Source organism: Colossoma macropomum, unplaced genomic scaffold (genome assembly GCF_904425465.1).
Source record: "Colossoma macropomum unplaced genomic scaffold, Colossoma_macropomum, whole genome shotgun sequence".
NCBI lineage: Eukaryota > Metazoa > Chordata > Actinopteri > Characiformes > Serrasalmidae > Colossoma > Colossoma macropomum.
The window spans coordinates 14829445-14854419 of NW_023494786.1; the positions used below are offsets into that span (position 1 = coordinate 14829445).

Below are 24975 nucleotides of genomic sequence, written 5' to 3' on the forward strand. Positions count from 1 at the left end.
ACCTTGTAAAGGGTGAGATAGTGTTCCTGAGATGGGCTAACACATTTTATTCTGAGTAATTAAATTCATGGCACACCAATCGCGGAATCATCCACATCATCGCTGATGTGATAAAACTTTGTACGTCACTGAGATGAGCTGAGTAATTAGCAGTGAAGAGAAGTGTGAAGGGCAGCTGGCATTTAAACATAAAAACAGAAACTGCTGAGTTTTTGAGATTTGGACATGACAGTGATGATGCACTCCCTCAATTCCCACGTCCGCCTGATGATGTGTGACCTGCACTGCACTCTATGCAGCCTGTGTTCCATTGACCTGCTGAAAAGAACAAACCGCCACTGCTGCGTCTCAGCCATGGGGCCAAAGGTCACACAGGATTGCAGGCTTTTGGAATAGTGTTGCAACGGCGATGTTTCGTCAGGTGCAGTGAGCTCCTGCCTGCCTGAAACTCGAGGTAATCTGGGTAAGCAGCTTTAACCCGGTTCAGAGGAATTTAGCCTGGTTGTAAAAGCCTTCAGGACCGACTCTCTCCTTGTCCACATCAGGTGACAAAAGTGACCAGATACAGGGGATAAAACATACACATTATACTCCAGGGAATATATCATCACTGTCATAATAAAAATAATTATAAAAATAAAACGATAATAGAATAATGAAAAACATTATAATATGTTAATAAGAATTTATTCCAATTAATTTTGTAACATTTCTGTTGGTCCATTCAAAAGGCAGCTGGCAGCAACCTAAAAAAAAACATGGTCATGTCAAAGCCTTGTTAACATTTTATGTGTGTTTAAATATATATATATTATACATACAAATATATGTATATAAATGACCTGCTGTGATTGGTTGTACCTCATTCAAAGTCTAAGCTGAATCACTTATAACTTTAGCAGAAATGGGCAGGGTTTAATTGATGTAGGTGGGAGGATATATGAAAATGATTTGTTTTTTTATGGCATCATAAAAACAGTGAATTCAAAATAGGCTGTTCTGGTCTATTTCTCCAAAAAAAGTGAGGCATATTTGGTTTACCATGATATAAGCCCTTCAAATTGAATTGTTCTTTCTAGAATATCTCAGCGTCCTCTACATCCATGTGAAATCTTTACTCATATGACATCAACACTCTTCAGCCTGGCAAACTGCCATATCAGATATGAGCACTGATGAGGAATTACTGCATGTGTGCTGTGGGGTTCATGACCCCTTTCAGTTTGAATATTATCTAATGTGTTGAAAGCAAGTGTTTTGAAATGTCACTGCTCTCTGAAGACTGATCGATGACCGGTTACCAACAAGCATCTGACCCTTGCCATTAGGAATTATATTGCCCTTTCCTGTGACAACATGAAGCTCTTTTAACCTTCAGTTCAGCATAGAGCTTCGGTCTCCTACTGTTTTGTGAATTTTTCTTTTAAGTTTTAACGAGGCTCTTTTGGTGCAGCAGGTTCAGTTTGTACTTGATAGAATTTTTTTTCTTTTAGGAAAACTATTTATTATTCTCTTCATTGACATTTTTGTCAGTCTGAGTATCTGTTGAATAGTCGAACTGCTGAGGCTATTAATGGACGCGCTACTGAGTTGTTTCCCAGCACTGGCAACATGCAGGACGTCTCTGTGAGAAAGTTAACGTACTTTTTTTTTCTTACAAGAAAAACATTGAAACTAAGGAATGTGATGAAAAGATGCAAAAGAAATATATACAAATATCGTAGACTTACTGTATATAATATGCAAAAAAAAAATAAAAAAAAAAGATATTCACATTTTATATTTTAAATGTGTCTGAAAAACAACTCCAAGTCAGAATTTTGCTATATCATTTTATTTTTTTGTTTTATTAAAATAACACAATCAATTTTTACATTAAAAAAACACAATTATCTGTCGTAAATCATGTAACTTGCTTACGCATGCCGAACAATGTGCTGACCAGGGTCCCAACAGTTTCAGAGAGGGGAAATGAACCTTTAAGCAATGCTGAGACGACCCTCAGCAATCCTTTAATTCACTTGCAGGGAGATTGCCCAGAGCCAATCAAGCAGGCAACAATGGTCCGTGACCTGACAGCACCCATGGCCTGTGTGGGTCAGAGGCGGTGACGCACAGAGCAAAGCCAACATAGGAGCCTCATTACATTACATTACACTCTGTTACCACGTCATGTAATTGTCCTTACCTCGAGTGACTGAAGTGCTTATAAAAGGCAATAACATTCATATCAATCTAAGTCCTTTTCCTACATGAGGGAGCGAGAAAGAGGAGAGCAGAGAGACAGAAAGGAAGCAGCGCTGCTCTTCAAGCCGCAGACGCCATGCGCTTCCCGCAAGGGGCATCTGGTTCTGCTAAATGGTGAGAACATTTTCTACCTTTGTTTTTCATCTGGCTGGGAGGTTTAAGGGCGACACATTTTCATATCCTGTTTTCGGCACCGCTGTTGCCCTTGAAGTGAGATTTATTGCTTACTGAGGGTCAGGCACTGCGGCGAGCATGCGTGTGAGTGTCACTCGTGCACAGTACGCACGCGTCCAAAAGAATAAACCAACAATCACATTTCATACCACAGCACAGCTCGGAGGAGAGCCAGGGGAAGTTGCAGATGTGAGTCCAGCAAGTGTGTTCCGTGCTCATTCTCTGGAAAGAACTCTCTGACTTATTCATAAACAGAAACACATGTAAAAGCCCTGGCTCACTTCCAGAGAAAAAAAGGAAGTATAGAAGAGCATTGCAATTCTTCTTCCAAGCCCTCAAAACATCCCCTCTTTTTTATCGGGTGCTCCATCGACCCTTCCCTGGCTGACGAGCCACGGCCGCTCCCCGCCCGCTCCACGCCCAAATAAGGTCAGGAGGACCTCACCGGGCCAGGAATGTTGCTGAGTCAGCATAGGCCCTGCCAGAAGCCTTTGTTTATGCCTGTGGAGAATGCACAGCCAGGCTGGGACAGCTCACGTGAGCATTCCAGGCAGGGCAAAAAAAAAATTATTCAGGACCTGTCTGATCCACTACTGGTTTGGACCTGCCGACCCGTCTGGCAGGCGCTACTGTCTAAGCCCTCAGAATCTTCATCTATATGCCATCTTGTCCTGAACAGCTGGGGTGCCAGGAAAGAGCCAACCACAACAGTTCTTCAGCTGGCAGCTTTAGTTGATACACAAGGACATAAAGCTTGCCAGTGAAGAACTGCTGCGGGTCAGCCATTGGGCACCAGGGCAAACACTGCTCACTCCTGATGACCATTAGGGGTGAAGGGACAGCATTGACCTGAAGGAAGACACAGAAAGAGAGAGGTACATGAGTCGTGAATTCATAAGAGTGAATAGTGATGGAAGACAATACAATACAATTTAATTTCTCTTGCAAACAACTGTTCATTACCTTCTTTAGCTAATGCTAAACAGCTAATGGAAGGGGAAGCAGGGGTAGAAAGGAGAAGTGCAAAGGCTGATAAAGAAGCTCTGCTGATGGGGTTTCAGCAGTGCCTCCCTTTACTGCCACAGCTATGCAGGCTAGAGCGAGCTGTGGAGTCATGTGCTTTCTGCCCCAGGGGTATTCAAACCAGAGCCAGCCCGCTACCGCTTCAGTATTCTCTCCGCTCACTCAGCTCTGCTTAGCTCTGCCTCGCCTGATGCTTCTAACTCAGCACAGGACCAGAGCTTGTGATTCCACCAGAACTATTCTGTAGGGACAGCATTCACAGTGTAGCAGTGCAGCTCCTACTCCCCCACAGGGCCTTCAGAAGCATTTTTATCACTCAAAGTGAAAGAGTTTAATGCATTCCGTCGTTCCTTAAATGTTGTCAAAAATGTAGTATAACAATGGACAAAAGGTACAGACAGAATTTAGGCTTTAAGACAGTACTGGGTAGTGTGGAAAAAATTACATCACAGCAAAATAAAATTTTCTGATAGTTTCAGTATATTTCATTGTATATATGTATTCAAATAAAACTCCTTTAAATGCCTAACTACACTTATTTTTGTAGATTAACAGTTGCTTATTATTCTGGGATGTTCCTTCACTTTTTTGAAAAAGAACCATTTTAACAACCAAAGCAAATATTTTTGAAATAATCTTGTTGTGCATAGTTGTAAAAAACAAAACTGGACGATATATAGATAAACTTATGTCAATACTACTCTCTGGCAAATTTCGGTACTAAATGTTGAGTCATGTCTGAAAAAGCTGCAGCTGAAGTTTACAGCTTTATTTGGCAGGTTTTGTTCAAATTTTCCTTTCCACTTTAAATGGAGCAGCAATTGTACTCTGGCACCTGTACAGGCACTAGAATGTAACTGCTGCACTATTTAAGGTGGAATGGGGAGAAAGCCAACTTTAGTTTCATTGAATTTTTCAAGTCCTTCATCTTATATGTGTCCCATACACTCGGACCTTCGGCTGTTAGACTTATTACAGTCATTCATGCTTCAGTACCAACTGGTTTACAGCAGTGGTTTCCAACTCTGGTCCTGGAGATTGGCAGTTTGGGTGGCTTATCAGCCAGGCATCATCTTTCTGGTGTCCATGTTAGGCTACGGCTAACCCCAAAAGGGCAATTCCTTTATGTCTGCTGCCTTGAAAACAAAGCAGCCTACTTCAGATGCGTCGGACTAGATAGTAGGAGGTGACCGAAAGACTGCTGTGTTTTCATTATAATTTGAAACATTGTTGACTTAGCCATCCAGCAAAAGTGGCTAACGTTAGTGTGGTTTGCACCGTTTGTATGTGGCGTTGTCTGCGATTTGTGGCGTTAGACTGGTATAATGGTTCTGACTTAACTGGTACTTAAGGAAGAATTTCAACTGCTATACCAGCCCGGTACTACTTTAAGGTCCTGGTTTTAGCCATGTGGTGCCTTTTTGTCACTTTTTTTGGATTAAACCTATACCATACAGTATTAGAATCATATAAGCAAGTCTGTTTGAGATTAGACTTAAGAAGTTATGATAATTTAGTCATGCAGCTTACATTATGCTAAAGTTGGCTAGCTGCATTAGCCTCACAGCTCCAGTACAAAACTAAAAACCAAACTTCACCAAAAATATGTCTTGACTGATCGACTACATTTGGGGTAAGGGGGAAATTATGTACATTTGATTTCTGGCCAAACCACTGCTTTAGTCCAACCTCTCAGTCAGATATTTCAAACAAAATAGATTCTTGAAGGAATCTTTCACTCAAAACATCGCTAATAATGAATGAAGGCTAGTAGCGCCCTGACAGCATTATGCAAATGGGATCATGCTAGCTGCTCCCCAGTATAGCTTTGCATTTAAACTTAACCACATTAGCATTTTTGGAAGCAGCATCACTTTAATTGTGTTTCATAATATAGTAGCAGTCCTCATGAGAGAAACCTCAAAGAGTCAGAGAGTCTGGAGGCCTCCCTCTCTCGCTGATCTGTGCGGTGTTAAAGGTGGCTTTGTAGTGCTGCACTTTTCCAGCAGTTCAAGGACAAGAGCATGGCCTCAGTAGCCCAGTGAACCCAGCGACCCTGCAGCACTGTGGAAAGAGCCAGTCCGCAGAGCCGTGGCCAAGGACAGGACACCCACAGACAAACACACACACATAGGGAGTCAAACTCTCAGCTAACCCCTACAAACCCACTCCCACACAAACACACCCCTGCAAACACTCACCCACACAAACATGCCCTCATTCGTACACATACACCCATGACATGGAAAGAGCAGCCTTTGCCAAACAGCGAGGCCTTTTTAATCTGGCCACACTCATTCAAACAGGCAGCGGAGATCGTGAAGGCAGCAGGGTGTCGAGAGTTGTGCAGTGCATCCATTCTGTTTACGGTTATAGAAATCAAATTCAGTTGCAGCTTCGCCCCTTCCGCTGTGTCTTAAGCATGTTGTTATCGGACACCCAGGCAGCTGAATCACCCTTTTGTCTGAAGGTGGAGATAAGATCCCTCTGTGTCCAGGACTCTGCCAGCAGAGAGAGCGGAGGGCTATGATTACAGAGAGAGCAACATTGGCTCTCTTTTACATAAACACACACACACACACACACCACTAGTGCCCGACTGATATACCAGTTGGCCTATAATATTGGCTAATATTGATGTCCCGCAGATTTATTTGTGTCCACATCAACTCTACTGATGTTTAGCAGCTTAATTTATATTCCTCTGAAACTTGTTTACCTAACCGAATTTTGACTGAGTTCTCTTTGAATACTCTTTCAATGTGCTCACAATCATCAGATTCATCCACTTGTGGAAGAGGGACGAAGCACAACCGATGTTACAAAATGTGCCCACACTGTATGCAATTACACAAATCCACCAGAGGGGTCCCCAAATCTTACATAGTGCAGCTTCAAAATGAATGTTTGATTTATGACAATATTAAACCTGACATCAAAATGGATTTTTACCTTGCTGGTTCATGTGCCTGATCACATTAACCAAGATTCATCATTTATCATATATTTAAAAAGACAAAATTCTTGTTTTGAAGTCAAGTTTAATTTTGCCCTCCTCTAAAATGTTTTAAAATGAGCTTTGATTATCACGTGTAACAGCAGGCACGGAAAAATACTATTAACCATGTTTATAACTGTTTCACATTCAAGTCAATTCATGTTGACTTTAAATACTATTGGCCAATATACTCTTTTTTGGCTCCTTAAAATCATTTTGGATGGGTCAGGCCTTACACCACACACACACACACACACACACACACACACACAATTTGTGCTTCTATCCATTATAAACCTTTGGCACAGACACCATGTGCACATACTTTTGCATAAACTACACAACAAAACCATTTACAGCTCTAGAGAACAGCACACATTGTGTATCAACAGACAACACTACTGTAGTTATTAAAGTACTCCGACTGAGTTTACCGCAATACAAGCCATTTCCCTGCCCAGCTGGAGACCCATGGCCATTAATGTCATATTCTGCTCTCAGAGCTGAAGGCTTCATTCACAAGTGGCCTGCTTTGGACACAATGGGGCATGTTTAACCATAGCCCACTCTTCCTGTCTCTCACACGAGCTGACTCACTGACACACACCAACCCGCAACGGCTCAAAATCCCATTGCACGGAACAGTATGTTCCCAAAGAGTGATTTATTGTATGGCTGTGGACGTTTCCCAGAACAATTACAGTCAAGCTGGGGGGAGATAGAGGAGTATGTACCCCTTCTTCTCTCACACCTCTGCCAGCTCTCTCTCTCTCTCTCTCACACACACATACATGCACACACACACACACACACACACACACACACACACACACACACACACGCAGACAGTGCCCCACAGCTATCTCTGTTCCTGCACCAGCTCATCCGTCTCAGGCCAGGCAACCAGTTACCAAAAGAACTCATTAATCACCAGCCAGGCTATGTCTAAGGAAACAAAACAACAAAAGAAAAGCACTTATGTACTTCACCCTCCCAGTTCCCTTCCTAGAGTGACAGCGTGCTCATATCTCAATAAACAAATGAAAACTGAACCAAATACTGCTTTTGATCAGATACCGGAGATGAGGTAATGGATGTGTTCCAGGTGAGAACAGACACCATTCAGCTTCTTACGATTAATAGCTACGGACCAGATCCTTACATAAACAAAGCCGTTGTAGACTCGATACAGCACTGTCCATCAACCTTAACAAGCTCCACCAGCTAGCCCACATAAATCGCCATCAGAATGAGCTGCAGATCAATGTATTAGTCATTCCCTTCTGCAGCTAGAACAGCACAAGGGTGGATGTGAGTAGATGAGTGAGTGGAGGGATTCTTTAATTAAACCTTAAATTTGATTTTGCCCAGGGCTGTCATGATTACTCAATTAAAAGCAATTATCTGATTATAAAAAAATAAATCTTCATCTTTTTAATAATAATGATTAACTAGTAATTTGCAATAAATTATCCTTCTGCAGTCTGTTACATTAAGGAACACACTGGAACAGTCTGGGCACAGCCATTTATTAATGCAATAAGCCAAGAGAGGCTGTGCATTATTGTTATCACAGGTAAGGGTGTTCCTAAAATTCCACAGCTCATGGTAAATCACAGTAACGCATGGCCTTAAACGGCTTATTGCTTTTTTTAAATGGTGACAACAGAAAATAAGATTTCAATAATTAATTTAAGTCATAACTATTAAATAAATTGTTCCGCCAACAAATGTAGTTAATTTGGGATGCTACTGTTGCCAAAGAATTGGACCAATGAAGGGGAAGAACACTGTATTGTATTCTTTTTTTTATATTTTGCTTCACGTATTAATGAAAATATTATAACGTTTAATGTTAATGTAGACACTTTCACCTAATGAAAATTGTTGCTCATCAAATGATCACCACAACAATAAATGTTATTTTTAGGGTAGCATCAAGCCAAAGTTACAAAGTTACAAAGTTTTCAGTTGAAAACAATCAAAATTAACAGAGGAGCGCTTTAGCCTACTAGCTACCTTTTAGCCTTCTTGTTAAGAAACCAGTTCAAACAAAATGCAGTTCTTACTTCATCTATCAATGGACTCCACGTGAGCAGCATAACAGTTCATTCACAGCACCAGTTTTTTAGCGAGCTGATGCATTAATAAGGAATTCAACTGTTTTACAACAATCTCAAATGCAGCTTAGCTAGATTTCTCCTGGCCACCTCCAGACATCACAGGGATGTGCTGAGTTCCATCACCAGCACACTTAATTTAACGTAACATTTTTATTAGCCAAACAAGGTACTGAAAGATATCTACAAATAATACCAGGTGCCACGATAAGAGGGTGGAAGTGATTAAACATGCACATTGATGTATGTAACCTATTGTGTTTTTCAGCAAATAAACTCAGGCTATGCATGGTTTAGTTAAGCCCATGTTTATTGACTGACCTTTTTTTAATGATTAATATAACCGATAGTGACAACACTATTCTAAACAGGAGAACATTCTTTCAAAAACACAGCAGATAAGAGCAGATATGATAACTGAGGTAAAACCCTGAGCTCTGAGCAAGTCAGAGGGCGCAGGTGGAGATGGTAAATTCCAGCATAGTTGCTCTGTGGGGGTGAGGGTCTGAAGAAGTTAGAACAAGAGAGAAAAGAAGAAGGAAAGAGAAGAGAAGAAGAGAGACACACCCAGCGGTTGAAAAGCTGGAAATGCTCGTCTTCTGGTGCGCTGAAAAATTTGAGGTTGGAGCTCTAAACTGGCATTCCCTCCAGAATGCAGCAAAAACCACTACAGCCCTTAAAGAAGAGAGACTCCATTTTAGCTCTGAAATGCCACTTGACGCAGCACGCAATAGAGAGGAGAGTTAGCCAGTTTTCTAAAATCCAAAGTGAGAACTGAAACACCACACAACATGCACAAATGTAACAGAACTAGGATAGTCACTACTGATTATATTAGTAATTTTCTAAAATAAGCATCACGCTCCAAGTTTTTAATCAATGCTGATTCCCCAAGATTAATCAGAGTTATCAAGACAGCCCTGCTCAGAAATATTTTTGACCAAAGGCAATTCTAGATCAAAAGACAATCTTCATGCAGCCTGGGGCTGAAATGAGTGACAGAATGCACTGCCGATTCCATCTGGTCCTGATCACTGAATGTCCAGGCAGTGGTCAGTGCCATGGAGAAAGCACGGAGGCACCAGCCCACGCTGGAGCCCAGCTCTCCCTCTCTCCGTCTGCTCTACTCCACACGTGCTGTCGTGTCACACAGCACCATGTATATGCATTATTCATCGCCCATCCATATGCATGGAGCGGAGCGTTCACTTACGTTTCCGTCCTCTCCTTAATCATACACAGTTGCGCATGAATCCGGCTTTCACTGAGCCGAGGCAATCAGGCCAGGCCACCGTTTCTCCAGGCTAACTCCAGCGGCAACGTGACTTCAGTCATTTCTCTATGAATCATACCACGAAATCGAGCAGCGAGTGGGAGACGAGTGCGAAACTGAGAAATTGAGAAACAGATGTCATTCACAGAGGCGCGATGGGGGGAGAAAAGAAAGATGCAGGATGAGAGGAAGGGGACCATTATACAAAAGAGGGGAAAAATGAATCATTATAGGGCAAGCTGCACCTGTAGCTCAGAAATAGCTTGTTTTTTTTTTGGTGAAGTGGGTTGTGTATGATGAGGAGGAGGTAAACAGGAAGACTAATAGGGGCTTATCCGGCAGAAAACGTCACATACACACATCCTGCCCCTCCTGTCTGAGTAAAGCCATGGCCCTTTGGCTCTTAGGCTCTGTCGTGATGCTCATCTTGCCAACCCTAATCGGCTGTGCTGCGAGTGTCCAACCAGCGTGAGGAACGTGGACTAAAGACAGTCTGTACAGCCCCTAAAGCCCCTAAAGGCAATCCAGACAGCTACTTTAAAGCCTTGCATCCAGCTGATATGAATTCTGGATCCAGGATAATTTCACTGAAGGCTTTAGAGACTGACTGCACATAAGATCTTTGGAAGAAATTCTGACTGACAGCAAACCCAACTCATCACATCTCTGATCACTGAGATTCTACTAGCAACTAGGGCTGTCACTATCGATTGTGTTAGCAAACGGGTAATGAATTATTTTGAAAATTACTCAGTTTTTAAAGGCAAAACAAAAAAAGAGGAGCCAAATTTACTTCGCTTTCTGAAAATAAATGAGTCTGATGTAGTATGTAAACACTGTAAAGGTTTCAAAACGTATCATTCACTCCCCAGTCCATACAGTACATATATGGAAACTAACTTTTTGTGATGTCACGTATCACATTTACATATATCCACCTATTCAGCCCACAGCAGTTTAGCCACACCCGTTCACACTGAAGTTATAAGGAGTGTTTCAGCCTGATTTTTTTTTTTTCAGCCAATTAGAACAGGGGACCATTTACATATCACTCTTACAGGGAACCTGTTCTTGATATTTATAAAATCACACAAAATGTTATAAGTGGACCTCAGAGGTATAAAAAGCCAAAAACAAATGCAGGACGACATGGACCCTTTAACTACGCAATGGAAAAAATGATATGTACAAGAGATGTACAATGATATTAAAAAAATACTGGCAGTGGACAGATGTTTAGATTTCTGTATTTTATTAATTTTAGTTCATTTGTAACCCTTTACATGTTGCATACAAATAGGTGTGTCCATCAAGCTGTTTTTTATTCTAAGGCGGACAAGTAAAAGAATTTAAAATATGTATTATCGTGCAAACTGCCAACTAATTATTGCTGCTATGTTAATCGATCAAATGCTTTAACCGAGTATATTTAACTAATCATGACTACCCTGATTAGTGAAAAGCTCTGGCCTATAGAGGTAAGAGTCACCAGCCCAAAGCCTGATAATCTCACATTCATGTTCAAACTCTGTAAGCAGATCAAGCCATCCTGCACATCACACAGCTAACGCCTCAGTGATTTAAAGAAAAAAAAAAAAGACACTTGGTGAAGACCATGAGAACTCATTTAAAAAGTGGAAGCATTAGGAGCAAATACTGACGCACTGTCACACTGAAGTAAATTATTGGAGTTCTCTCCCACCCAGCCATGGCTTCCCCAAACTGGTGTGTGTGTGTGAGAGAGAATAAAGACGTTTATTGTGCAAGGGCCTGGAAGCTGCAGGCTCTCATTTGACTTGCCAGCCCCTCACACTCGTCCCTCTGTAGCCCACTGTCTCAGAGTGAACTTTGCCCTCAATGCTACACACATTCCTTCAGCTGCTTGCTAAACAGACAAGCAAGCAAACAAAACAGTTTGATATAAAAGAGGAAATTCCATCCAGCTTATACAATGGAAATGACTGTGGGGCAATACGGAAGTAGCCACAGCAAAGCCATTTCAGGAATTCATCTAATCTCCTGCTAATATTGGAGCTGAGATGAGAGGAGTGGGTGTCTATAAATCACCACAGAGGACTCCAGAGACCCACATTCAGCCTGAGATGATGTTGCAGTGTATATAAATGGCATGAACAGCTTACACACAAGCATAGTAATTAAAAATGAAAGGGCCTATATGATGAAAAGGGGGGAAAAACATTTTTTCTCACTTTTAAAAGAGTTTAATATTGTATGTAAACTTTGTTAAAGTTTCACCACATACCAGTCCCTCCCCAGTTCATATGCGGAACCTTCAAAAGCTACAAGCTGCAAAAACATCTCGTTTTGAATTCACAGTTCTTGTGAGGTCACGAAAACCAATGTATTTACATACATCTGCCTATTCAGCCTACAGCAGTTTAGCCCTGACCACTCTTGTTGAAGTTAAAAGGAGCGTTTCAGCCAGGATGGCTTTTCGAATGAGGCACAATACAGGGCAGCCAATCAGAACACAGGTCATTCACATACATCAGCCTTAAAGGCTCAGCAACAAAAAGCCTGTTTGCACCCTTCAACCAACACAAATGAAGCAAACCAGGCAGCAGTTGATTTATTAACTTAAAAAAAAGCATAAACATTTAATGACTAATTGTTATTTATGGGGGATAAAGATCTAATTATCTCTGTGCATTAAAGTAAGAAATACTACAACAAACACTAAATATGGTAACATTAATGCTCACGGATAAATTTGAAAGATTTTCAGACATTAAAACCACTTTCTGAAAGACCCACAAATTATATAAAAATCTGTGCAATTCTCTGTCTGCTGTGTGGCACCATCCCGCATTGCTGCATTAATTAAGGAACTCAGAGCGTTCCACCAGACGGATAGCCAGACTGGTCGACCTTCATGATGAAAAACTCATTCCATTTCTGTGTGCCGGCTGTCTCTCTCTATATCTAACTTCATTCTCTAATCAGTAAGATTCCTCTAGAAACTCCATACTTAAGCAACCATGGCTTGTGGCACATAAGAGTTTAGTGTTTGATCTATTATAAGATGTATCTCCCAGGTACCTAACACAGCAACTTACTTACTTCAAACAACTACCAGCCCCTTTAAAATGGTTTCAGATAAACCATCAACAGATTTCCTCTGCCATATATACATAATATTGGAACAGCTACATAGAATGTGAGTTTCATTATCAGTAATCTGTGGTGAAATGCAGCAATGCTGATGCTAGATACTGTTCCTCTTCCTTATACCTGTGCTGAAGGAAATTATGCTCTATATCCACCTGATCACTTACCACGGAGCACATGAATTTTCAAAATATCAATGATTTCTATTAGTGAGAGGAGATCTAAAAGCTCATCTAATGGCCAAAGTTTTGACATTTTAAAACATACGGGTAAAAAATATCACACACACATGCACAGCTGAGGCAAACATGGTGCAGAAAATAAGGAATAACTCAGCATAGTGGCATAGAGAATTTCAGAGTCCCTATATGAAGGATTGCTCCAGCCAATAAACGGGAAGCAAGACCAGTCTCACAGCACCAGCTATGTGCAACATCATCTTTCCGCTAAACAGCGTCAAACCAGTCTCTGTTCAAGATGTTGATAATGCAGTGTACCAATGAATATCAATTCTGTTTTCTTTCACTTTCAGGATACACTGTATATTTGATCTAATGTAATTTACAAATGTATCACATATACAGTACTTAGCAAAAGTCAGAGACCCTGATTTATTTATTTAATTTCTAGTCAAAACAGCCATTAAGTTATTCATTTTTCAGCATCAAGAAAAAGAGCAGAAAACATTTAACAGAAAATTACAGAGAAGCATTAAGTAGTGTTGAGATGTCTTTTCACAGTGGATGGATTTTTTTTCAGATCTGAAGCAACAGTGCGGCCTGATTTTCTCCTCTCTCCAAAATGAAAGTGCTGTTTATCTGATGATGACAGTTTTTGTGGTCTACCAGGGCTTATTAGGAGTCCCATTTCTCCATATTATCTTATAATCATTTTTTTAAACTCCAGTTTTGGAAATTTTTTATTCTTCCTCTTCCTTAGGCAAAGTGATTATCTTGTATTTAAAATGAATAATTTGTACTTAATGGTTGTTTGACTGGAAATGAAATAACTGAAGGGTGGTCTCTGACTTCTACACAGTACTGGAAGTGCTCTGTAGTATGAAATACTTGTTCATACCCACCTCTGGTGTGAAGAAAATAAATATTTACACACAGGCATCAGATGAAGCCTGGACATTCAGAGCGTCATCATGTCAGGGTAATTAAGCTGTCCTCAGCCCGTTCTTCAGAAACGCAGATACCAGCACCAAAGAATGCAGAACATCTGGCCAGCATTTACCACCAGGCTTCAGCTCAGAATTTAACACAGCTTTATGTGGCGCAGTCAAAGCCCTGTTCCCATGTATCAGAGAAACCACAAAATGGATATACTGTTGTTAAAGTGTAAGTGAGCCTGGATAAGCACACTGCCTGTCGAACAGATCATACATCTTTATAATCTTGATGTGATCTGGTTGGTAAGTGGTGTGCTGCATAGTACGACGGAACACTTAGTTCTAACAATGAAAATTTCAAGTATGAACACATTCGTTCTGTGAGAAAATGTGACTACACCCACAGCGTCAAGACTTCCTCTCTCTATTCTCCTGTATGAAGCAGACAGATCTGAGAGATACAGTGCCGTTTATAAGTAATTGGACAGCGCCACCTTTATAGGTTCTGTGCAGGCTGGATTTTAAATTAAACAGTGGCTAAGCGCAGAATGCCAGGTATAGTATATTTATTTCTATATTGGATGAACCATATAGGAATCATAGTAATTCTGGGTACCAGACGTAATGTGGCATATTAACATAATTTTAAATGAAACTGTCTTTGTTTGGCTCCCGTAATCATCTGTCTGAAGTGTGAGCCCCCTGACATCACTAGACTCTCAGCATCTTTTCATTTTCTTCCAACACCTGTGATCCAGTCATTTTCAGTCCCTGCTTATTTCAAGTACTTTCTATCTCTATTCTTGACGTTAGTAAGCGAAACACAAGCTCAGCGGGGTTCAGACTCTGTGTTCAGACTGACCTGAAAGAACACTGCGCTTTTTATGCCTGAAAACAGTTGCTTTGGTAAAGTGTTTCAGGTCCTTGTCCTGCTGCAAGGTGAAGCACCAAACAGTGAGTTCTGAGGACTCAAATAAATTAATATACAGAAAATATCTTTTCTTGATATCTGACAGTAGCAGCAGCATCATCATCTATCAAGTCTGGCCATGTCTCTGATTGATTTATACGGAATTTTCAGTCCCATGATGGCCTGATTTACTGATGCAATAGCACACAATTACACAATTTTCACTTACTGATCATTAAAGACATGTTAAATGTTTAGATTTTAGTTTAGATCTGGAGCTGCAAGGCTAACAATGCTAACAAACAGTATGACCCAGGTAGCCCTAAAGGTTTCTCTAAAAATACATCCCCAACAGCACGCCTGACTGTGAACTTTAAAAATGATCAAAACCTCACTGTGTACAGCCTCACAACCTCACTGCAGGCAGCCATTTTAGACAACAGGTTTTGTACTGACAAACCACCTCAGACTAGCAGTGCTGCTCTAGATGATTTTGTCACAATGGAATCTGATCCAAAATCAGTCCTCTAACTTACTACTGCTTTGTGAATTCAAGCCCTGGTCTTGTCTAAAATGGCTGGTAAAGTTGTGTTAATTTTTATAATTTGCAGTTAGTCATACTGTTTCCTAGAACACAAAGATTAGTCTGTGCGTTCTTAATAAAGACCTGGACGCAGTTTGAGTGGGTTGAGGTAAGTTTTGACAATGTATTTTTATGAAACTGGTTTGGGCTATTTGGGTAACTTGAATTATACTGTTTGTTATCAAGGCTGGACTCTCAGGTCCAGTTCTAAAACAGAGCAGTGAAAACTGGACTCCAAATACGTCTTGGCAAATCAACTACTTCTGTGGTAAATGGAAAACTGTTAATTAACCTCAAATTGAAGCTAGCATTCTGCACTTAAACTCAACCTTTTTGCACTTTAAATCTAATTATTGGAGTAGAGATGCAAAACAGAACTCGTGCCAAATAACAGAGCGCACTGTTCATCACACAAAAAATTAATGCAAATTTAGACGCACCATCTAATAACATGACATATGCTAACAACGCAGCAGCTGTTTTAAGGTCTTAATGAATGATTCCACAAACCTTAGTTGCTGTAATAACTGAGAGCTGCGTGTGTTCTAACTATTCCACTTCTCTTTTTCTCCATTTCTCTTGTGTTTGCTCGCATCCTCTCTCTCTCTCTCTCTCTCTCTGGTGAATCACATAACAGTGCTGGCTTTGAGTATGTGGCAGAGATGCAAGTGCTCCCAAAGAAGCAAAGAAGGCCAAAGATTTACTGACTGAACCGTGTTCTGAATAGCGACTAGGCTGAAATCAAACTGAAAGTGGGCGTCTCCTAATATTAATGCAACAGCAGTTAAAAGTCTACCATGTGGTGATTCCTATTGATTCTGTGGCAGCATAATAATGACAGTAACAATCATTTTAATAAACAAGGCACCAGTCATATGCGCACAGCTCAACACCACCACTTATCCTAAAGGCTAAATAGGTCACTGGAAACCAGTCACGGAATTATACACCACAGGTTTGTTCCTGCAGCTTTCCGTCTCTCCTCAGAATGTCTCTCTCTCTGTCTCTGAGGCCTTTCCATTCCTCTTTCAGTTCTTTCCATTGGTCAGGTCCCTGTGCCACACATTCCAGGGATGCCTGGTACATATGGTATAAATTCCATTCAGTCTGCTGAGGCCCTCCATGCTGTCTGAACTACTCCGTGCTGGACTGACTCCACCCTGCCTCAGAGCCAGGCCAGTTCACTCTCACTGCCTAACTACTACTACTACTACTACTGAGAGAGGGGGGGTAGACAAGAGAGAATGCAAGAGAGAGAAAGGAGAGCAGCAAGAGAGACAGATGAGCATGAGTGACAGAGAGAGAGAAGCAAAAGAAAGGGGGAGAGGGAAAGAGCGAGAGAATCAAAAGAAAGACAAAGAGAGATGTGAGAGAGAAAACGAGAGAAGAAAAGAAAGAGAGAGACAGCAGAGAGCAGGGATACAGAAAGTGAGGTTAAAGATGAGATGAAAAAAATAGAAAGATTGCTTCCCTCTAAAGCTCTCAAAAAGAGCAGTGAGAGAAACAGATGAGAGAGAGAGTAAGAAAGAGAAGCAAAAAAGTGCAGAGAGACAGTGAGAGAGCTAAAGAGAGAAGCGAAAGAGAGTAAGAGACCGAGGGAGAGAAAGGAAGAGAGCAGTGAAAGGAAAATGTAGGAACAAGAGACACAGAAGACAGGAGAGAGAGAGAGAGAGAGAGAGAGAGAGAGAGAGAGAGAGAGAGAGAGAGAGAGAGAGCACACTGGAGGAATCAACAGGTTTCTTCGACACATTATGAACAGGTCTGTGCTTAAAAAACAGCTGTGAAGAAAATGCATGTGCATGGCTCCGTTAGGTATGTATAGCCAGCTCATGTCAGGGGCTGATATTCAGTGAGGAACAATAGCACAAACCTCTTAACTGGGTCACTTACATGCCTGCGTGAAACACAAAGCCTGCAGCCCATTTAATCAAGGGGAGATTAGACAGGTCCCTCAGGGAAGGCAGCATGGGCAAACTCACTCTAAAAGGTCTGCAAGTCACTGACACCAGTGCCAAGTCACTGTTAGACATCACTCAACACCAGCGTTACGCGGCGGGAGACAATTGAGACTACATCCTGTTTAACTTTACCATATGGTGAAAATGTGTCCAGGCTATATAAGAATGCAGGCTGCGATTAAGACCCAACTCCGCATTGGGCCTGGGCCATGAAGGAGAAAACGTCCGCAGGCCTGCTTCCAGGCACAGGAACTGTCAGAGTGTCCAGCACTTGGTCCCACAGGACCATGGGGCTGCACAGACGGGAAGCTCCACTATACCAGAGCCAGCAAAGCAGCAGAGCGGCCACAAAACCAAACGTCTGCCCTCCCACATGGACAAGGCAGACAACTAAACAACTGCCAAGCAAAAGGGAAAAAAGAAAAATCACAAAGAGCCTCACCCCCACAAAGCCCACTCAAAGTCTGTTACAGCACAGGACAGCACAAGTATGAGTGAGTGAAGGACTTCATGCAGAAATCCCATTGTAATAGCTCTCCAACCCACTTGCAGTATAGAGTGCAGCAACTTCAGCACTGACAGCAGAACAGTGATATAACTCTATGGGCGTGGTCCTCTGGATAAGTCTCCAGACCAGTACTTTTCTCCCCGGGCCAGCGGGCGCCTAGCCGCGCTTTAATACTCATTTCCAACATTCATTCCAAAGGCTGTAGTCACGTCCTCGTCTCCAGCGATCTGCTCATGCAAGCACGATAAACGCTCCAAGTATTTCGAGTTAGAGCGTAATCAATAGTGCAGAGTAGGAAACGAATGTTCAAGGGTTCAGAACACTCTCCTCGCCGCTGTCTGAAGGCCCTCGCTCTAAAGAAAACATCTCGGCTATGTTAGAAACCAGACAGAGAAGGGGAGCCTGGGCAAGCGCAGACCTTGAATAACGATCATACTGTCTCTTTGCTGATTTCTCCATTCAGCAGGCTTGCCTGTCTGGGGAGCAGGCTGAAGAGGCCCTGAGACACAGCCGGTAGATGTCTGTATCAATCTTTCCAGCCATGCTGGGATGACGACTGAAAAGCATCTAGCAGTGAACTCAACTGCATGACCAGACAATGGGATCACCCAGCAAACATTTACTAAAGGGCGGAAAAAAAATGGTATCCCAGCCCTTTTTCAGCAGGAATTTCTGAAGAAGGCCTTACGGGAAGGAATTAATCCCTCATTTAGTTTAGTGCTTGGCAAATACTGCTTTGCAAAGGCCTTTAATAAATTAGTCCAAGTAGTGTAGATCAGAGATGACCAACCTGCTGTGACTACCACAGGTCATAGACCAGCTGTGCTCCATTTCGCTGCTGTGGCTGCTTTTTCCAGTTCTAATGATTTCTCATGGAAGCTTCTCTTGCTCATCATTTTTCAGGAACATTCTCTGCCCTTCATCCATATAAAAGCCTTTTTGTAACATTTTGAATTCTATTAAAACCTGACAAAGGACGCACTTCTTGATTGTATAATAAAATGATACAAATATTATGATAAATACTTGCCTGACATTTTGAAATATCAACCTGCCTACAGTTCATGTGTTTTGATCAAATTCCACAAATTCCAGGGTTCGACTGGAGATGACATGAGGTCTTTAGGAACAAATAAACGTAATTCAATAGTATGCATTTCTTCACAGTAGGCTTGCGAAGAGAAATTCAAGGCCACCTACGGCAGATGGCATCTCTGACGCATTTAAGATGATGGAAAACTGACCCGGACGTTCATACAACTGCCTGTCTCTCCCCCAGTCTGTGAAACTCCAGCTCTTTATCCCTTATACCGGGCCAAAAGTGCTAACATGGCTAACAATGAATACAATGAACAATAAAACAGCTTCCAGGTAGCATTATTTATTTGCATAAATGCTAACATGGTTAAAACATTTCATTCACCATCATTTCTGGTCAAACTATTCCTTTAACTGATAGGAAAAGGGTCCGTGTCACTGTATGCGTATATTATATGGACTACGTATGTTCATCTTTTAAAGGCTTTAACTCAGAAGGCCTGCATTTGAAATTAACCATGATTGTGCATGATTGAGTGACAGCTAGCTGATCAGCATAGTCATGGCCAGGAGTACCAGGGCTATAAATAGGCTTGCTGTTTCGCCATACTAAAAGCTTATTCACTAGCATAAATCTGAAAACCGGTCAGGAAAGGACGTGCTACGTCAGAGCTCTAGCAGCCATATTTTAGGCAGCGTTTTTGAGTGGTGAAATCCTTAAAGAACAGTTGCATAAGCATGTGTCGGGCAGCCTGTAAACACTTTATTACTTAGCCATTACATAGCTCACGCACATGCAAGAGAACACAGATATCAGACACTGGTGGGCAGTCGATGACAACAATGTCTAAACTGAGGCTGAGGAAATTAAGTGACTGTACAGTAAATGCTATATTTTAATCTTACATTACAATAAGATTACAGACGTTTAACCTGGATCTTAGAAGCTTTTTAGAGTTTACAGTGAAGTTTCCCTTTTGTGATCTAGGCAATATGACATATTCTGACTGCATTAAAACAGGCTTTAGGCACACACACAGTGTATCCTGCACTTTTAATCACATTTCATACCTTTGCAGTTAGTTGGACGTCATTTCAGCAGAAATCCACTAAGAGACACACTGTTGCAATGGGAAGCTCTGACGAACAGTTTCTCACAGCTCACACTGTGTATGGAAGAAAAAGAAAGGTAAGAAAGGCCAAGTTGACGAGAGGAAAAAGGAAACAAGTAACTTTTTCAGGGAAAAAAACTTGCTCATCCATATCGCAGTGTACAGGGTGGGGCCGTGTGAAATTTTGCCATCCACACGCCTCAGAGGAATCGATATGCATACTGATTGGCTCCTGAGCTTTTAACCATTGAATAACGATCGATATAAACTGAACGCAATCGATTTAAATCGATAAATCAATTTAAGCTCTATCCAGAAAACTTTTAAATTTGATTTTTCTGAGATGTTTTCTGCAGGGAGAAAAATGACCCTTATAACCTACCATGGCCTACTGCCCATCCCTATAGCTCTCACCTATCTAATGAAATGTAAGGTGAGCATTCGCCTTACATGTTGCAATTAAATTTATATTTATATATATATATATATATATATATATATATATATATACACACATATACACACACTAAGGTGCTCATTTCTTTCTGGAAACGAGGCTACTGTACTTCATAAATAACTCAATAATGGCGCACTGCAACCGGCGACTGTCTTCCAAGGCTGTATAACATCGTTCAAGATGAACCAAGAACATTCGAGTTTCCGGCCAACACTACAGGCTGAAACTTCCAGACTGTGAGCAGCAGAGTGACCAGCGGCTACTTACTCTCACAGGAGGAGTCAGTCGATGTGGTTCGTCTTCGCGAACCGTGCTGGTCCAACTTCACCTGAAAGTGGACTTTTTTTCTCCGCAACATCTAAAACGAGCGCCTCGCCGCTCTCCGCACATCCGACCGGAGCGAGCTGCTCGGCTGCAGGCTCACGCCCTGTGTGCGTGAGTGTGTGTGAGTGTGTGTGTGTGTGTGTGAGTGTGTGTCCTAAACTCCGAGCTGAACTGTGCGCGGCCCCGTCTGCTAACAACTCGCCTTTTCCACCGGAACGTAACACGTTTCTACAGCCTCTCACGACGTTTTCAGACCAGTTACCACGACTATCAGCCCTCGGCCGCCTCTGTGTAGCCGAGCCTCTGCTCTCTCTCTCTCTGCTCTGTCACATTTCCACACACACTTCATTGTGTAATCGAGCGCTTCCCCAAAATATCTCGCGAGTCCACTGATGACAGCCGTGGCACATCCTTTAAAAAAGGCCACACGAAACGAGTCTGTGATTAAAAACTGCCCTCAACACCACTGACATTCAGAGAAAACGGTCTTTGCGGAAAGCCACACCTCACAGCCTACCTAACCCTAAATCAGCGCTCACAGTCCGCACCGCTCCGCGCTACCAAGTGCCGGGAATTCACGACAAAATCCGCGTAAAAAGAAAACAAAAACCGACTAACAGCGTTACTTCAAATAACTACCTCGCCATTAGATCGCTAGGCAGCGCATGTCCCTCAGTTTTGTCAGTCTTTCCCCCAGTGTGTAGCGTCTCCTCCCCGAGTCTCTCCTCCAACTCCCCTCGTACCGGCTTCTCCTCACGATCAGCTGGCAGCGCGGTGGCGTCACACGCATCGGCTGGCCAATCAGACGCCGAGCTGGGCGAGGCGCCTCCTCTCATTGGCTGTGAAACGGCTGTGTCTCAAATGCACACCTAGAGCACGGAGTGAGTCAACCACAATCCCTGCTACACACTGTTTTCTTAAGTTTTATACTTTTTCATTTTGAGCGATCAGACTTCACATAACCTGTCCTCCTAGCCAAGGTCCCGTCAGAGAGAGCTGCTTTTACTAAAACATACGGGTCTAGATTCATCTAGAAAGTCCAGAAAGAGAGAGAAGTCTTAGCTAAATCAGGGCTAGGCTTCCCGAAAGCATCTTAGCACAAAGATGACTCATAAATGGTAGAGCGAGCATCGCACCAAACACTCTCTCTAACAGTTAAGATGATCTTAACTCTGTTGTTTTTTTTTTAATGGGCCCAGTCTAGCTACCTAGGTATTGGTATCAGTGGCTAATTTTAATAAACGTATTGAGCTTACAGTGCTAAATATCCAAGACTGACCAAAACATTGCCTGTTCAGAAATGTTTCTTTGCAGTTTTCGACTCACATTCCTGAGTTTCTTGATTCTAAAAACACAAATTTTTGTTATAGCTCTTATTATAAACACGGTTGTCTTAAGTTTTAAGTGGGAAAATTTAACCTCATAACCCAAAGCTGTACTATTTGGCAGTAAATGGCAGCTTTCAAGCTTCACCCCTAAAAAAGTGTATATGTCTGTCTTCTTGGCCAAAATAACAGGCCTGAACTTTAATTAATAGAAAACAATCACAATTTAAATCCCAGTCCCAATACTGATCAGAAAAATCACAATTAGCGATACATGGTTAATTAATAAAGTACAGGTCTCCTCTCAAAAATGAAGGGCTGTGTTTCATTACTGAATCTACCAGTACTTGTACTGTTTCCTTAACTAAGTGCTGCAGATCTATTGAACTGCACAATTTAGTGTTTTCTTATTCTTTAACACACCTGATTCGGATCAGAAGGAATTGTTCATTAGCTTATGTTATGATACAAGTTGGGAACCCTGAGATAAACCTTACCTTTTTTCTGATTGATGAATGACAAATATGTTACCCATTAGTTAAACAGAGAATACCGCAAAGGTCAGGTAACATACATAAGAAAGAAACCTAAGTAAACATGCTGAGTGAGACACACTGCCTAGTGGCCTGTGAAACAATTCCTGAGGTTTATGGTGGGATATGAATTTAACTTGACTACCATTTACACTATTGCCTGTTTTGTGGACGGAAACCTTAATTGGGGCATGCTGAAATTACAGGGATTTCTGTGCATGAACGTGAAAAAAAGAAAAGCAAAGGACAGGAGACATGTTGAACTGGAATTATAGACACAGACATGTCTGTGGCCATATGAACTAAAACTGGCTATAGCAGTAAGCTGTGCTGAGTTAGAAGAGCAGGTTTGTTGCACCAGAGGCTCAGAGTGGCTCAGAGTGTGTAATGATCATGATCATGACTGGTCAGTGCAACAGACAGACAACTCCAGTACCATTGAAACAGCCAGCTACGCAAAAGTTCCCTGGCCAGGTGTCCCAATATGCATATTAAAGGGGACTTCTACCAGTGTAAATATCTGTAAATAAAGTCATTCAGAGTGGTTTGATGTGAAATGGTTCATTATAGAAAATATTACTGATTTCTTTATAATGGTGGTGATAGAAACCAGAGGTTATGATGTTTACAATGCAAATATAGCTATTTTATTTACTATCCAAAATGAGCAGTGAATCTTCCCATGTCTTCTGAGTTTTTTGCAGTATGTAATGTTGACAATTGTAAAACAGTGGAGAAAAATAAATTTTCTTTTGGGATATTTTTGCCTGACAGCACCTGGCATGTACCTGTCCAACATGAATGCATTGAAAAAATTTTAGGACAAAATCTCATCTCAAAACTATCGTAAAACAATGTCTCAGGCATCAGCCAACATATTTGTAACCATGTCATTTAATAGCTTTATATGATTTTAACTTTTAGAATCATTAAATTCCTTTCTAGTTTCTATCATCACTATTGTGAACTATTTTGTCTTGATAAGTTTCTGCAAAAAAGAGCATTTTATATTAACTCATTTTGAATGCCTGTTTACATTTTAATTAATATTAATATTACAGAAATGATGAGAATAATTATAAAGAAAATTTGAAATAAATAAGATAAACTACAAAGGTAACCACACGTTGTGTGTTCTTTTTTTCTATTTATTTATCTTCTAAGAAAAAACTTGCTTATGTTAATTATGCTTTCAGTAAGCACTGCCATCTTTTCATTGCAATTGGACTTTGACCAAAAAAAAGGCAAACAAGTAATTTCTGCATGAAAAATGTATCGTATCATGGCTCAAAACCCACAATATATATTGCATTGTGAAGTTTGTGTACCCTTTCACCTCTGCAATGCAGCAAAAATACAGCATCCTAATGAAAATACTCTCATGATTCCTAACATATTGTCTGGTCAGGCTAAAGAATTGCTGAGGGGTTTAAGCCATAAATCTCACCACTAGCTCTGGAATGCACAATAACGGCAGACTTTGGATGTTGGGTCTCGTGTTTGGCTGGAGGAGAGAGCACGGAAACCTTCTGTTTGGTTCCTGCTGGTAGGCCAGAGTGTCCTGTTTCATTCCACGCCATCTCACATTCCTGCACCTAGATATCTGCAGCAGAGCCCAGCCCTGCTGTGCACTGCACTCCAGGAATACACCGGGTGTTAACCTGCCTTCATATCACCTCACCGCTCTTCACATTCGGCTAAAAAGAGAAGAACTTTGCTCGGTTCTAGTTCAGTAATGCTACCACTGCCATTACTTCAGGAATGTTAAATATTTGCTGCTGTGAGGGCTCTTAATTGAACACAGGAGGCTATAATTCTAGAGCCTCAGCGGAGGCCCGGGCCCAGCCGAGAGGAGGCAGGGAGGATGTTGGCTTTAGTTCATGTCTGAAATCCAACTGAGGAAAAACCATAGTTATAGGTGGGGTGATAGGTGGAGTGTAGCTGTTGTGACAACACCCACATTTCGTGCATTCTGTTGCCTGTACCAGGCTGTGTGCTATCAAAATGTTCTGGGTGTGAGATTCAGTCAGCCCTAGGCAAGACGTGCCAAATATTTGACAACTGCACAAACCCATTTAAGCTCCAGATTTACTTTCCCTGAAACAGTGGTGTAAAGTAACAGTCTAAAGTAACTGGGGGTTTTGTAATG

General features: G+C 41.5%; 1 long non-coding RNA gene across 1 annotated transcript; it reads right to left on the minus strand.

Annotated features, from left to right (window-relative positions):
* Positions 1–1827: 1827 nt before the first annotated feature.
* LOC118801435 lies at positions 1828–21714 on the minus strand. Its single transcript, XR_005006498.1, has 3 exons — positions 21608–21714; positions 20147–20241; positions 1828–3270 (listed from the first exon to the last, which is right to left on the minus strand). It is a non-coding gene; the product is annotated as an uncharacterized LOC118801435 (long non-coding RNA).
* Positions 21715–24975: the final 3261 nt, after the last annotated feature.